The sequence below is a fragment of the Natator depressus genome, chromosome 17, assembly GCF_965152275.1.
Source record: "Natator depressus isolate rNatDep1 chromosome 17, rNatDep2.hap1, whole genome shotgun sequence".
NCBI classification, from domain to species: Eukaryota; Metazoa; Chordata; order Testudines; family Cheloniidae; genus Natator; species Natator depressus.
The window spans coordinates 10,987,148-11,001,176 of record NC_134250.1 but is presented as its reverse complement, the minus strand read 5'-3'; positions in this window follow the sequence as shown (position 1 = coordinate 11,001,176).

Below are 14,029 nucleotides of genomic sequence, written 5' to 3'. Positions count from 1 at the left end.
CCCTCTGGGGCAGCATTCAGAAGAAAGAAAGAAAGCAAAGGAAGCTTTTCTATCTAAGCAGGAAGGAGCTCTCCTGAGATACATAGACACAAATGTTCACGGTGAGCCTTCCGGCCCCAGTGGTGAGGAGATGCCTGATCTTCCAGTTAGTCAGAGTGCAGGTGACCTGGCAGCTACTGCAGCATCATATCTCCATCTCAAACGGATGTAACCATGCACATTCCTGAAGAAAAGTGCAGATCAGAGAAGAGTGTGGTGGAGGTACAAGAAATAGCTGCTACTGAGTTTAGTTCCTTAAGTCTAGATGACCCAGGACTGTGGACCCACTTGAGCAGTGGCCTGAGGCACCTCCTTGTACTGCATGGGCCACAGCAAGTGAAAAACTTCATGTTCCCCAAAGACAATGAAAATAGAAGTTTCCATCCAACACATTATTAGCGTGAAATCCCCAGTGGTGACAAAGTGGAGAGGCCATGGCTTATGTACTCAAAAACCCAGAATACTGCATACTGTTTTTGTTGCAAACTCTTCCAGTCTAATGTTCCACTCACATTGGGTTATAGGAACAAAGGACTGGAAATATCTGGCTAGAAATCTGACATGCCATGAGAAGGCAGCAAATCACCAGAGAGCATTCCACAGGTGGAAAGAGCTTGAGATGAGACTACGGTTAAAGGCCACCATAAATGATCAGCATCAAGAGAAGATTGCATCAGAGTCTCTTTACTGGCAAAATGTTCTGAAAAGGCTCATTGCCATTGTGAGAATGCTTGCTACCCAAAACCTAGCCCTGCGTGGCACTTCAGATCAGCTGTACGTGCCAAACAATGGAAACTTCCTTAAAATTGTAGAGCTGATGACTGAGTCTGATGCTGTACTCCAGGAGCATCTAAGAAGAGTCACCACCCAAGAAATGTACACACACCACTACCTTGGAAAAACCATTCAAAATGAGATCATACAGTTACTGGCAACAAAAGTCAAACAGAAGATTGTGGCAGATCTGAAGTCAGCAAGATATTACTCTCTTATTCTGGACTGCACACCTGACATCAACCATATGGAACAAATGACTTTAATGGTGCATTTTGTAACAACAACAGAACCTAGTGAAAATGTCTCTGCAGTGGTGACTATCAGAGTATTTTCTAGAATGTATTGACATTGATGATAATAAAGGAGCTGGTATGACAAATGTGCTTCTTAAAAAGCTGGAAGATACGGGAATTGCGATGGCTGACATGAGAGGTCAGGGCTACGATAATGGTGCCAACATGAGAGGAAAGAACAGAGGAGTGCAGACACGGATCCGAGAGTTAAACCCTCGAGCTTTTTTTGTCCCATGCAGTTCTCATTCATTGAACTTGATGGTCAGTGACCCAGCATCAGCTTCTAGTGAGGCTGCTGAATTTTTTAATATAGTTCAAAGCATCTATGTATTTTTATCCGCATCAACTCATCAATGGCAAATTTTGAAGCAACATTTGGGAACATCCTCTCTGACACTGAAACCACTGAGTGCCACACGATGGGAAAGTCGAGTGGAGGCGATAAAGCCTATCAAACACCAACTTGGGAAGATAGATGATGCCATAGTTGCCATTATGGAGGATAAGGCTATGACAGGAACTGTTTGTGGGAGAACAGTGGCAGAGGGAAATGGAATCACCAGAAACATACATAACTCCAAATTTCTGTGTGGCTTAGTGTTGTGGCATGACATACTGTTTGAAATAAACGTTGTAAGCGTGAGACTCCAAGGTGTTGACCTTGATAGATCTGGAGCAATGGAACAACTGGACAAAGCAAGGTCAGACCTACAGTCTTACCGGTCAGATGAGGGATTTCAAAACGTTCTGAAGAGTGCACAGAAGTTGGCAGAGGAACTTCACACTGAAGCTATTTTCCCACCCATTCAAGAGTCACAGAAGAAGACATTTTGATTACGAGGCACAGGATAATCCCATCAGAGACCCCAAACAACAATTCAAAGTTGAATTCTTTAACTAGGAGCTAGATAGTGCAATACAGTCAGTTGAAGAACATTTCAAGGAACACAGCAGTATATTTGGGATATTGTATGATATTCCAAAACTCCTCACTATACCTAAAGAAGACCTACACCAGCAATGCAGGGCATGAGAGACAGTGTTGACACATGATGACATGCACGATATTGATGCGAGTGATTTAGGTGATGAACTGAAATCCCTTTCTAGATACATTTCAGCAGGATCAACTCCAAAGGCTGTTCTGGAATATATGTGCACAAATAAGATGACCACCCTCTTTCCAAATGCTTTTGTTGCTCTGCGCATACTTCTAACACTTCCTGTAACAGTTGCCAGTGGAGAACGCAGTTCTCCAAGCTGAAGTTAATAAAAACACATCTACGCTCCACAATGACTCAGGAGAGGCTGGTCGGCCTTGCAACCATCTCAATAAAGCATGAGCTGTCCCAGACTGTGGACCTTCAGTTAAAATCTTTGCAGCCAAGAAGGCACGGAAAGCACCACTTTGATTATTCAAACAGATAAAAATGCCAGTGTTTACTATGCAGACAAGAAAAGTTAATTTGCTGAAGTTACGTGTTACTTAAAATTTTTGAACAAGGCATTTTAAGTTGTTAGTTCTTCTTTATTGGGGTAGATAGCAGAGCAGTACCATGAGAGGAGCAGAACAGGAAGAAGGCAGAACTGAGACCTTTCAAAGTTTTCGCCCAAGCGAGGGCACATGGGGGCATCATTTGAGCTCCCCGCCTCAGGTGCCCAAATGTTGTGGGCCGGCCCTGCCCCCACAGAGAAAGTAAGGCATGGTTACTTTCCCCAAGCTGCTTTACCAATGTGCTGCCACCATGATTTAGAGCAGGGGTCTCAAACTCAAATGACCACGAGGGCCACATGAGGACCAGTGCATTGGCCCTAGGGCCGCATCACTGACACCCCACCCTTGCTGCCCCCTGCCCCGCCCCCACTCCACCCCTTCCATGAGGCCCTGCCCCCACCATGCCCCCAGGGGGAACAGGAGGGGTGCGGGACGTGGCGGGGGCTCAGGGCAGGGAGTTGAGGTGCAGGAGGTGTGCAGGGTACAGCAGGGGGCTCAGAGCAGGGAGTTGGGGTGTGGGGTGCGGGAGGGGTGCAGGGTGCGGCAGAGGGCTCAGGACAGAGAGTGCAGGAGGGGTGCAGGGTGCGGGCAGGGAGCTGGGGTGCGGGCTCCGGCCCGACGCCGCTTACCTAGAGCGGCTCTGGGGTGGCAGCGGCACGCACCGGGGCCGGGGCAGGCTCACTGCCTGCCTGCCTGCCCTGGCCCTGCACTGCTCTGCTCTGCTCCAGGAAGCAGCCAGAACCACGTCCTTGCGGGTGGGCGGGGGCACACGGCTCTGTGTGCTGCTCCTCCAGGCACCTCCTCCGAAGCTCCCACTGGCTGCGGTTCCCCATTCCCGGCCAATGGGAGCTGCGGGGGGCGGTGCCTGGAAGCAAGAGTAACGCGCAGAGCCCTCTTCCCCCCTCTCCGGGGCCGCAGGGGCATGGTTCCGGCCGCTTCAGGGAGCGCCACGAGGTAGGCAGAGGGGTGCGCGGGAGCAGGGGGCGCAGGGAGCTTGGTGGGCCGCACGAAAGAACCCCGTGGGCCGCGTGTTTGAGACCCCTGATTTAGAAGGACATGACTCTTGAGGCAAAATGGTCATTCAGTATTCATGATCGTTCACTCCTGGAACATGCTGCTAAGACGGCCAACAAGGCTGCTAATGGCTGCTACGTGGTTTATTTGTTTTTAAGTGATGTGGGCATCTGTTCACTAGGAACTGGGCTGAGACCCATCACATTTGTTTCACACTAGTTGCTGAATGGACATCAGATGCTAATGAGACAGCTGCCATCTTGGCCAACAACAGGGATTGAACAGGAAATCTCTGGAGCTAAAAGCAAGAGTCAGCCTCTCTAATGAAGCCTTCCACCCCACTTATTCACCTGCGTAGGGTTAGAAGGGTATGTGCTATACCTTATACCTGATACAATGACGGTGGACAAAGTATGGGACAGAAGTGCCACGCTTACATGGATCCAGTGACTCAACCCATGCCCTGCGTACGAGGTGCAGATGGTACTATGCCAACACACAGCCTTGAGCAGAGGCAACAAAAGTCTGCATTGCTACGATGCAGTCTACTCAGAGATTAAAGGAATAAATTCTATGTGCCCACTCCTTGTTAGTTCCCCACACAATTGGGGATTGTGTAAAGGGGGTAAATTTCACTCCAGCTACACCAGTTATATTTTGAACTATACCGCACCCCCAATCCTCCAAAAAAACCCTGTCATTTTTAATTGTCCTGATCTACAAAAGCTTTTTAAAGGAAAATGACAGCAGTGTGAAGCAAAAAAAAAACCCCCCTCAGATGACAACTTCTTTGCAAGTTACAGCCCAGTGTAATTTTAAACTACCAAATAATAGAATTCTAAAAAAATAGGATTTATAAGGAGAACAGCAGCTAAAGCCTCATACCCATAAACAGCCTAATCTCTTCTAATGCCTGAATAGGTTCAAAATACACAACTGCTGTAGTAATACTTCATTTTTTCTAATAACGAGAAGTAGTTGAATAGCGCAGTAAACATAAGCCCTGAAGTCTCACGATCAAATGTATTATAGGAGCTGTTTGAAAATAAACCAGCTTGAATACTTTGCTCTTTCTTTTAACGATTAAGAACTTTCCATGCTCATTTAAGAGCAAATTTCCAATTTTCAGAGACCTGCCGTAGAGAAAATTGGAAATAAAAAGTTGAAACTGCAGTTATAAAATGCACAAAGAAGCCTATAATGCAGTGAAATACAGTGCAGTAGTCATGGCTCATGTGGCAAAATTAATATAATGTATAGTGTATTGTAAACAATTGTATTAGTTCTGTTCCAATAGCAATAATTATATGATAGAGTTAACATGGAAATGGTATTTTAGCGTGGTCCACATAGGATTATTTCAGCTGCTTATGCTATTACAAAGAGACACCAGATTTACTGCTCCTTCTGTATTTTTTTGCATGGGGTGTTCCAGTTAATGAGTTTAAACAGAAAGTTATCAGAAAAATGGCAATCAAGGATAGCACTGAGGGGGTAAGAATTGAATAGATCCAGCCAAATCAACTTCTCCGAAAAGCAATATTAGAATGTAGTATCCAAATGTCCTCTGGGAGTGTCGTTCATTTAATCCCCAGTTGAAAGGAGTAGTGATGCATCACCCAGTTCATCTCATTGCACAAGTACATCTTTATGACCATATTACCAGTTGAACATTTTTAAGTTGCTCCCTATCCCAGAGGGAAAACCGCTCTCACAAGGCAGTCACTGCATAATCAGGCCATCATCATCACAAAGAGGAAAGCCGAATATACCTGCCTGCTTCACTTCTTTTACCTCTTAAAAATAATGGGCCAGATTCCTCAGCCGGTATTCTGCATGTAGCTCCATTAACTACAGTTGACACCAGCTGAGGATCTGGCTTAATCTGTTTATTTCAGAAGGACTGTAGTGATTTCACAGATTTTTAGATACGCTTTGGGGTCAGATTATCAGGTGGTGGTATAAATTGTGTATCAGGTGGTGGTGTAAATGTAGTGTTGCTATGCCAGTTTACACCACTTGAGGATCTGGGCCTTAAGCAGAGGGGAGAGGGCGAAATAACATCTGAAATTCACTCTGGGAAAATCCAGTCCGCACAGGGAGTGTGTTGGGTGTTGTAGAACACACTGCCATCTACTGTTTCAGTTACCCTTGAAGATATACCTATGTTTTCTACACAGTTATTAAAATTGGATGTAGAGGTTAATTAACATTAGGACGGATCGACCTTGTCTCCAGAAGTAGATGTCACCTAATTTTCAAAGTGCTTATTTTACTCAAAACCATAAGTAAAGGAATAATTCTTTATTCCTAACTCACTGTGGTAAAACATGTACAACCATGTCCACTCTGTCCTGCATTCGCTGATAAATTACAGGTGTTAAGTAACTATGGAAATATGACTCCGCTGCTTGTCTTTTAGGGATATCTTCTCATGCTCCGCTCTTCTTCAGAGGACAGTCTTTACATTGTTCCCTGGTAATGAGAACAAAGCTACTATCAATCTGAAATGTTAAGAAATATCTTCCCCCTCCCTCCCGCATTCTATTCCCTTTACACAAGAGTGCTGGGAATGTGTTCTTGGGACAGAATGAGCCTTTATCCCTCGGTGTAACTCCACTGGATTCAGTGGAGTTACATGAGGAATTAATCTGGCCCACAGTCTCCCAGCAGATGGATGGTCATACTGGACCAGCTCCTTAGCTGGTGTAAATCATTGTGAGCACATTGAAGACACAGTTAGGCTGACATATGCCAGCTAAGGATTTAGCCCAGTGTTCTCAGAGAGCAGACAGATGGTCCTTTCTAGTTGGATACATTTACTATAGTCTAAAAATGTTTTGACCTTTGAATGTGTCTTTCAAAAAAACAAAACAAACAAAAAAAACACCCGACATTTGTCTATATTTTTGAAAGTAACTAGTGGTTCTGGATGCCTCAAATCTGGGGACCAATTTGGTGCATCTTAGAGGCCTGATTTGCGGAAAGTGCTAAAAATCAGGCTTCTTTAAGGCAACCTAAAACGGAGGTACTCAAAATCACTAGCCACTTTGGAAAATATAGAATTAACAATATCTGCATCTTTCTTACAGCATTGTATCTGTAGATCTGAAAGTGCTTTACAAAGGTATCATTACTCCCATTTTACTGATGGGGAAAATGAGGCACGGAGTGGTGGCTGACTTGCCCAAGGTCACTCAATAGGCCAGTGGTAAAGGTAGGAATTGAACGCAGGTCCCCTGAGTCCCAGTCCAGTGCTGTATCCACTAGGTAGCACGAGCATAGGTGAAGAGAGGCAAATGATTGCAATCTTTATAAAGAGCCAGGCAGCCCTGCTGTGCACCGAGCTAGAGCAACCTGCTGTTCCTTCACCAAATTAGGGCCCTGATCCTGAAACTGACTGTGTGTGGACAGACTTCTGTGCCTGAGTGGGGTCCCATTTTAATCAGCGGGGCTCTCTGTGGGCTCATGCACTCATTCACAGTCAATTCCAGGATCAGTGTCTAGCCATGTAATAAAGCCACTGCTGCTTCAGGGCATGAATCCCAGGCTGACATGGCAGTCCTCAAAGTAGCTTAGCTATTCATCCTGGTGCTCTTCTCTCCATCTCTTTCTTCGCTAGCATTGGTAGGTGCTGCTTGAACAGCTGGTCCTGACCATAATCACTGACCCCGCAGAATGCAACATCAAGGCTAGATACTCCCTCCTTCAATGTGGAGCGGAAGGTCAATTTAACTTCTCAGGATGTTTGTTGATCTAAGGTGGGCTCCTCTCTTTCATCATTATCCTATTTTCCCCGAGTGGTGCTCCATTGGAAACTCATCATGAGACAATATTCCGTTGACAGTAAGTACAGAATATATAAAATACAGAGTCTCCTTATTCCGTATGTCTCTTTAAGAAAAGATATGTGCAATCAGGTAAAGAGTTGGAGGGGTTTTATTAAATCCCTCATATGAGCAGAAGAGTTGGCGGGGGAGTTAACAGTGTTTTGTAGGATCTGAATTACCTTTTTACTATATACCTTACATTGTGTGTGTGTGGGGGGGGGGGTTAGTGAGGTATCATGAATAAAAACAGGAGCAGGAAATAACTTAAGCCATTTCTACACTAGACTTCTGCAGCCTTAGCTTTTGTTGGTCAGAGGTGTGATCCCTTACCTACCTAGCCTTGCTGGCACTTAGTGCAGACATAGTTATATCAGCAGTGCTCACTTTTGCTAGGATAGCTTGTTTCACTCATGGGGAGTGGTTTTTACTGACAAAGTGAAGCTTTGTCAGAATAGCTGTGTCCACACTAGAAGTGCTTTGCTCACATAGGATACCAGTCTAGCGCTCCTAGAGTAGACAGAGCCTCACACTGATATGTGTGTTAGTGGATTGCTGAAGCCTAGATTTTTTTCCCCTGCATGTGGATTAACTCTGTGTGAGTTTCCTCAACAATTATTCTGGGGCAGGGTTTTCCTCCCCTACTGCATTGTTCTGCCCCCAAGCCTCATATATGTAGGAAATCTTCCAGAGATAAAGATCCTTATCATAGAATATCAGGGTTGGAAGGGACCTCAGGAGTTTATCTAGTCTAACCCCCTGCTCAAACCCTAACCCCAAGCCCCAATTTTTGCCCCACATCCCTAAATGGCCCCCTCAAGGATTGAACTCATAACCCTGGGTTTAGCAGGCCAATGCTCAAACCACTGACCTATCCCTCTTTACGGAGGCCCTAGCTGCTCTTCCTTGTTAGGTGGCCTCATGGTTTCAGTGGAGCAGAGGGACTTCCCCAGCCTGTATCTAACTCAGAACCTCCCTTCGAGAGAGCCCCGAAGACAGAGGAACTCTGCTGGAAAAGCAGTACTGCCCTCAGCTTTGTTAACTTCCCTGTGGCACTAGCAGCAGGAGAGGCAGTCATTTCCCACGTGCACTCGTCAGCCAGTTACACCCACTCCTTGGTCTGCACCAGCTAAAGAGGTCTGAGTTGTAGCTGCATTGCAGTGTTGTCTCAATGTCCAGGGAAGACTTTTCATCACTAGGGACTTGCAGTCAAGGTCTTTTGGCTGAAAATTCATTATCAGCTTAGTGTCAAATACACCTTCATGTATTCTAGTATTACCCGATCCCTGTGGATTATATGGATCATATCTTAGTCACCCAATATGTCTTAAATTGTTTATACTATGGTCTTTACATTGCAAAGAAAACACTTATCCTATGGCAGTGCTGACATCACATTAAGTAGTGCCATTTCCTCTCCCTATCACGGCAGCTCATACCAATGAGATGAAAGAGTTGCTTCCTTTTTTTAATACACAATTCCTCTGCAGACAGTGCCTTCATCCTGTACACTAGCACATCATGGGTGAATCCTGGCTCCATTAAAATTCAATGATAAAACTCCCACTGATTTCCGGGGGAGCCAGGATTTCACCCCATGTATTTCTGGGCTACGTATTTGGGGTTATAACTAGGCCCAGCACCAGACCTCTGCCCCTCCACTTAAGTCCCACTCAAAACATGGCTTAATTGAGGCTTACCTGGGTCTTGTGTAAAAGATGTAAATTGCACCCTTATAAACCAGAGTAAATTTGCAATTGTAGTGATCTTGGTTCTCCCTTTCCAGCACAAGCTGAAGTGTCTGAGTAACGTTTTAAATCCTCCTTCCCTTCTCCCTTTGTGCTAGGTAATTATTCATTTGTAGTTTATTAGCTAATTATAAATGTGTGCTGGTATTTTAGGAGGCAAGAACCACTTAAGTTAAGAGTAATTATGTGGGTTTGGCCTGATTCTTTGTATGTGGCTTTTCTTTTTCTTTTCTTTTTTTTTCATGAACACTTTTCTTATTTTTAGGTGTAGTAGCTGCAAATATTAAAAACATCTATTGATTGATCTTGTCAAACACTGATGTGTAGACCCATGTTTCATTCATGGCAGGCTTTGCAATTGAATTAATTGAGGTTAATGAATTTGGGGTTATTGGAGTACAGTGGAAAGAGTGGCATCTATAAAGGAGGTTGTAAATGGAGAGAGAAATGTTGGCTGGTTGAGTGGATACATGCTAGTTAGTTTTAAAATATAATGATCATGCTTAGCTCTCCTGGAGCACTTTTTAGCCATAGAACTCAAAGTACTTTACAAAGTATGTTAAGGATTATTATTCCCATTTTACATATGGGGAAACTGAGGCACGGAAGTGCAGTGCTTTGCCCAAGATCAGAGCTGGGAACAGAAAGTCTTCAGTTTAACTACAGAATAGGTACATCACAGAAAGAGAGTGGCAACAGCAACAAAGTCGCATGGGTCTTAATGGGTTAAAAGAACCTGAGGAAATGATCCATCATTTTTCTCAGATGGCTACAGGTGAAGTGTAATGTCAAAGCTTCGCCTCATGATTGACAATGAGCTGCCTGGTCAGTTGTAGCCCTGATGCTCCATGGGCCTGATCCAAAGCCCATTGAAGTCAGTGGGAGCCTGCCCTTTGACTTTGCTGGGTTTGGGGTCAGAGACCACATGGGGTTGGAAAGGTGGGAGGGGAAGACCAAGACTGTAGGGAGAAGGCTAATTGAATGTTTCTTCTCATTCCTTGCCCTCTTCAGCCCCTCTGCCATCCAGTGGAAATTTAACATTGTCCATGTGGCTAGATCCTCAATTAGCATAAATCTTCATAGACTTCAATGGCGGAGCTATGCTAATTTTTGTCCAAGCTGAGAATCTGGTCCATAAGACATCTCTCCAGCTTATTGTACTACATATGACCTGAATGGTGCACAGTAAAGGCTAGACTTTTTGCAATGAAAAATATACATATTATTTGACGTGTTCTTGTAAAAATTATTGTAACTTAGTTTTCACTGAGCAATAATCTGTATTATGGTGGGGGTTGGAGAAGTTTGGTTTCTAAGGGATTTTGACCTCAGCATTACTAGTTTATGGTAAAGAAGAAAAGGCACTGAAGGGGAGTTTGTTTCACTTGAAAATTAGCCCGAAGGAAAATGAATCTTCAATTCAAATTTAATTAAAAACTGATGAACCGAAAGCCTTTCAGTGGCTCTATGCAGTTCTGTTCTTATAAAACAAGAACATGATGCTCATGAGCAGTAAGAAGAAAATAAACACAACAGATTAAAAATTAAAAACCAGATGAAGAAGGGCCAAACTAATTTCTGTTCTATATCCATTGGCTTGAGCAGATTTACATCAGGGCTGAATTTAGCTCCTTATGTTTCAATAAGTGTTTGGGAAACGATCGGAGAGGAAAACTTGATACATGTTATCTCACCAGAATCAAAACTTTTAGGGGCCTTGCATTCAGAACTGAGTATTACAGGGAAAATGCTCATAGCTTTGGTTATTAGTTAGTGACTTGGAAAAGGGGCTGGCTCTGCAATCCTTATTTACGAAAGTGAATAATCCCATAGAAATTAGCCAGCGTGATTAAGGAGTGGGTACTGACGTGAGTACGGTACTATACAGCATGATTCGGGATGGTGGAATTGGGAGCCAGATACTCAGATGGTGTAAAATGCCATAGCCCCGTAGAGATCAATGGAGCTTATGTCAATTTACACCAGCAGAGGGCCTGGCTCTGCTCCTTTGAGAACAAACACTAACTAAAATGGATACGTGCTGCAAGTAAGCTAGTCAGAAAAGGTCATCTCCCTCCAATATTTATTTATTGTGCTTGTGTGTAACTGACATTAAATGGTTATTTTCTCCATCTCTTCAAGTCTTCAGGTCAAGACTGGATGCCGTTCTGTTTTAGTCAGCATAAGTGACTGGGCTCAATACAGGCTTGACTGGATGAAATTCTATGTCCTGTGTTATCCAGGAGGTCAGAAGAGATTGTCTAGTGTGGGCTCTTCTGGCCTCAAAAATCTATGACTGTAGAAAATCTATTATTTCAGATCACTTGTTCCATTTTAAATAATTATTTGCGGGCTGTTTATTGGATTTTCTGCTACTTGTGAGTTCATAGGATGTTTTCTGCATATTTTAAATTAGTAGACTGTGATGGTTCACAGGGTGCCCAAGATGGGGTGTCAACTTCTTATGCCCCACCCTCTCCTCCAGTGCTTAACTGGGTGTCAGCTCCCTGACACATTCAGCCTGTCAGCCACCAAGACAATCTCCTCTGGGCTACACCAGGCCTTACTTTGCCTCCCAGGGTAACAATAGATGCAGCCCACTCCCCAAGCCCCTTTGAAGCATTCCCCTGTAGTGTTCAGCCCCTTGTCCACTGAACACTTCCAGGAATACCAGATATCCTGTTAGGGTTGCCAACCCTCCAGGATTGGCCTGGAGTCTCCCGGAATTGGCATCCAGCTCTCGGTGACTATTGAAAGCAATCCTGGAGAGTTTAATAGGATAGTTTAAGAAAATGACATTGTCACGTTGGGAGGAAAAAATCTCCGAAGAATAGCTTTGGTCAGAGTTGGCAACCCTATATACTGTCCCCAAAAGAACAGAGCACACACCAGCTTCCCTGACCCTGAGTGGAATCGAATCCTGGCTAACCTCATAGGACAGAGACAGATTTATCGTAAAAGCAATCACAAGTGTATTATCAAAGCTGCAGACTGAAGAGCTAGTCAGTAAGGATAACGGAAACAGAAAGGTTATGTTTAAAACAAAATCATAACACGCTTTCTAGAGACTAAACTTAACTTTAACAAGCTAACCATCTGTCTAAAGAGGCTTGTCTCAGCCCAAATGTCCTTTGCAGCATTTCCGTCCAAGGTTGGTAGGAACCCTGTTTTTGTCAGTATAAATGTACTGTCCGTTTACTTTCTCGGTGCCTTATATTCTCCAAAGTTCATTGCCTGTCCCCTGAGACAGGACAGAATTCTGTGGTTCAGTCTCCTGTGTCTTATCTCCCTGTTGACTTCCCATTCCCCTTTGACTTTTTATGTAAATAGGGCTTCCCTTTTGCTGGCTAAATGTACATGTGAACCAAGATAGACACGGGAATGTACATACATCCATTGTCTAACAGAAACCAGTTTGTCAACCCTGCCTTGATTCAGACTTTAGGAACTTATTTTCACTATACTTCTTACTCCGTATCTGCACATACATTTCACAACACTGTTAATGATCAGTGTGGCCCTGGCCTTCAGCGAAGACCTCACATGACCTCATCTATGGATAAACACCATGAAAGCAGTGTGCTAGGTGTAGTGAGATTGTGAGGCATTAGGAGTTGCAGTTACACCACAGTGAACCCTTTGCCAGGTGGCACCAATGGGCCCCTGTGTCACATAGGCCATTTGCTATGATCCAGTGACCTAGGACTTGTTGTTTAACCAGAGATGTTGGAGATCTAAAATTAGACAAAAATTGCAGTGAAAATATTTGAAGTAAGTTTTGTAATACATTTGCTGGCTAAAGTTTTATGAGCGAAGCTGAGATTCTAGTGTGGCATTTTGCTGGGCTTGTTTCTCTTCATCATACTGAAAATTTAAAACCAATTTTCCCACTTCGTATAGCCATGAAGTACTGGTCCTAATCCTTGAGTTAGCTGAGCTGTGCTCAGCATGTGAAACGATGAGCAGGGGAGCTGACAAAGGTGATTGTGTATGTCACCGTTATACCTAACGCCCATTCCTGGGGCTGGCTGAGGGGCAGTGCAGCCCCTGGTGAAGAGAGAGCAGCTGCAGCTTGCACTGGGGGCAGTTTGCACTGGTTGGTCATGGCCCCAATAAGCTGTTACACCAATTGGCTGTCACCAAAGCAGAGCAGTCTCCAGCCATATCCTCCCTCCCCACCCCCCCTGCTATTCACACCAGCTGTATTGCACCTGAGAATCCCCCCATACAAAGGGAATTCTGACCTGCCTGCTTGGGTCAGCCTTATGGTACTTTGGTACTGTCAGAGCAGTGCAAGAGGGCTGTTTCAGGGGCCTAGATCCCACCTGCTGTTTGTATGTACAGTATGGGAGAAATGCCCTGTCTTTACTGCCTCCTTGCCGCTTCATTTTATGATTTCTATCTTGGACGCTTTGTCACTAGCAGCATGGGTGGAGGCTCAGGCTAGCCTCCCAAGTACAAACACACCTGACCCGCTGGGTATGTATTCAGCTAACCTGAGCTGCCCTGTGTGCTGCCGCGGCCATGCTGCTATTGTTAGCATGCTACCTCGAGCAGAGCTAGCAAGTCTATCTACCTGTGCTGGGAAACATACATTCAGCCGTGGTGTAGACAGACCCTTAGGCATTGCGACAGATGGCCCGAGGCAGAAACCTAGGTGCCTAGGGAACTTTTATGGCAGGAATTTAGGTGCTGAGTGAGTTTAGGTGCGGATGGGGTTAGGCAGCAGCTGAGTGGGAGTTCTGTGGGTTGCCAAGGTGCCTAAATCTGGGATTTAAGCTCCTAAATCCCAGATCCTCAAGGGTATTTAAGTGCCTACATCCCTCTATGGATTTG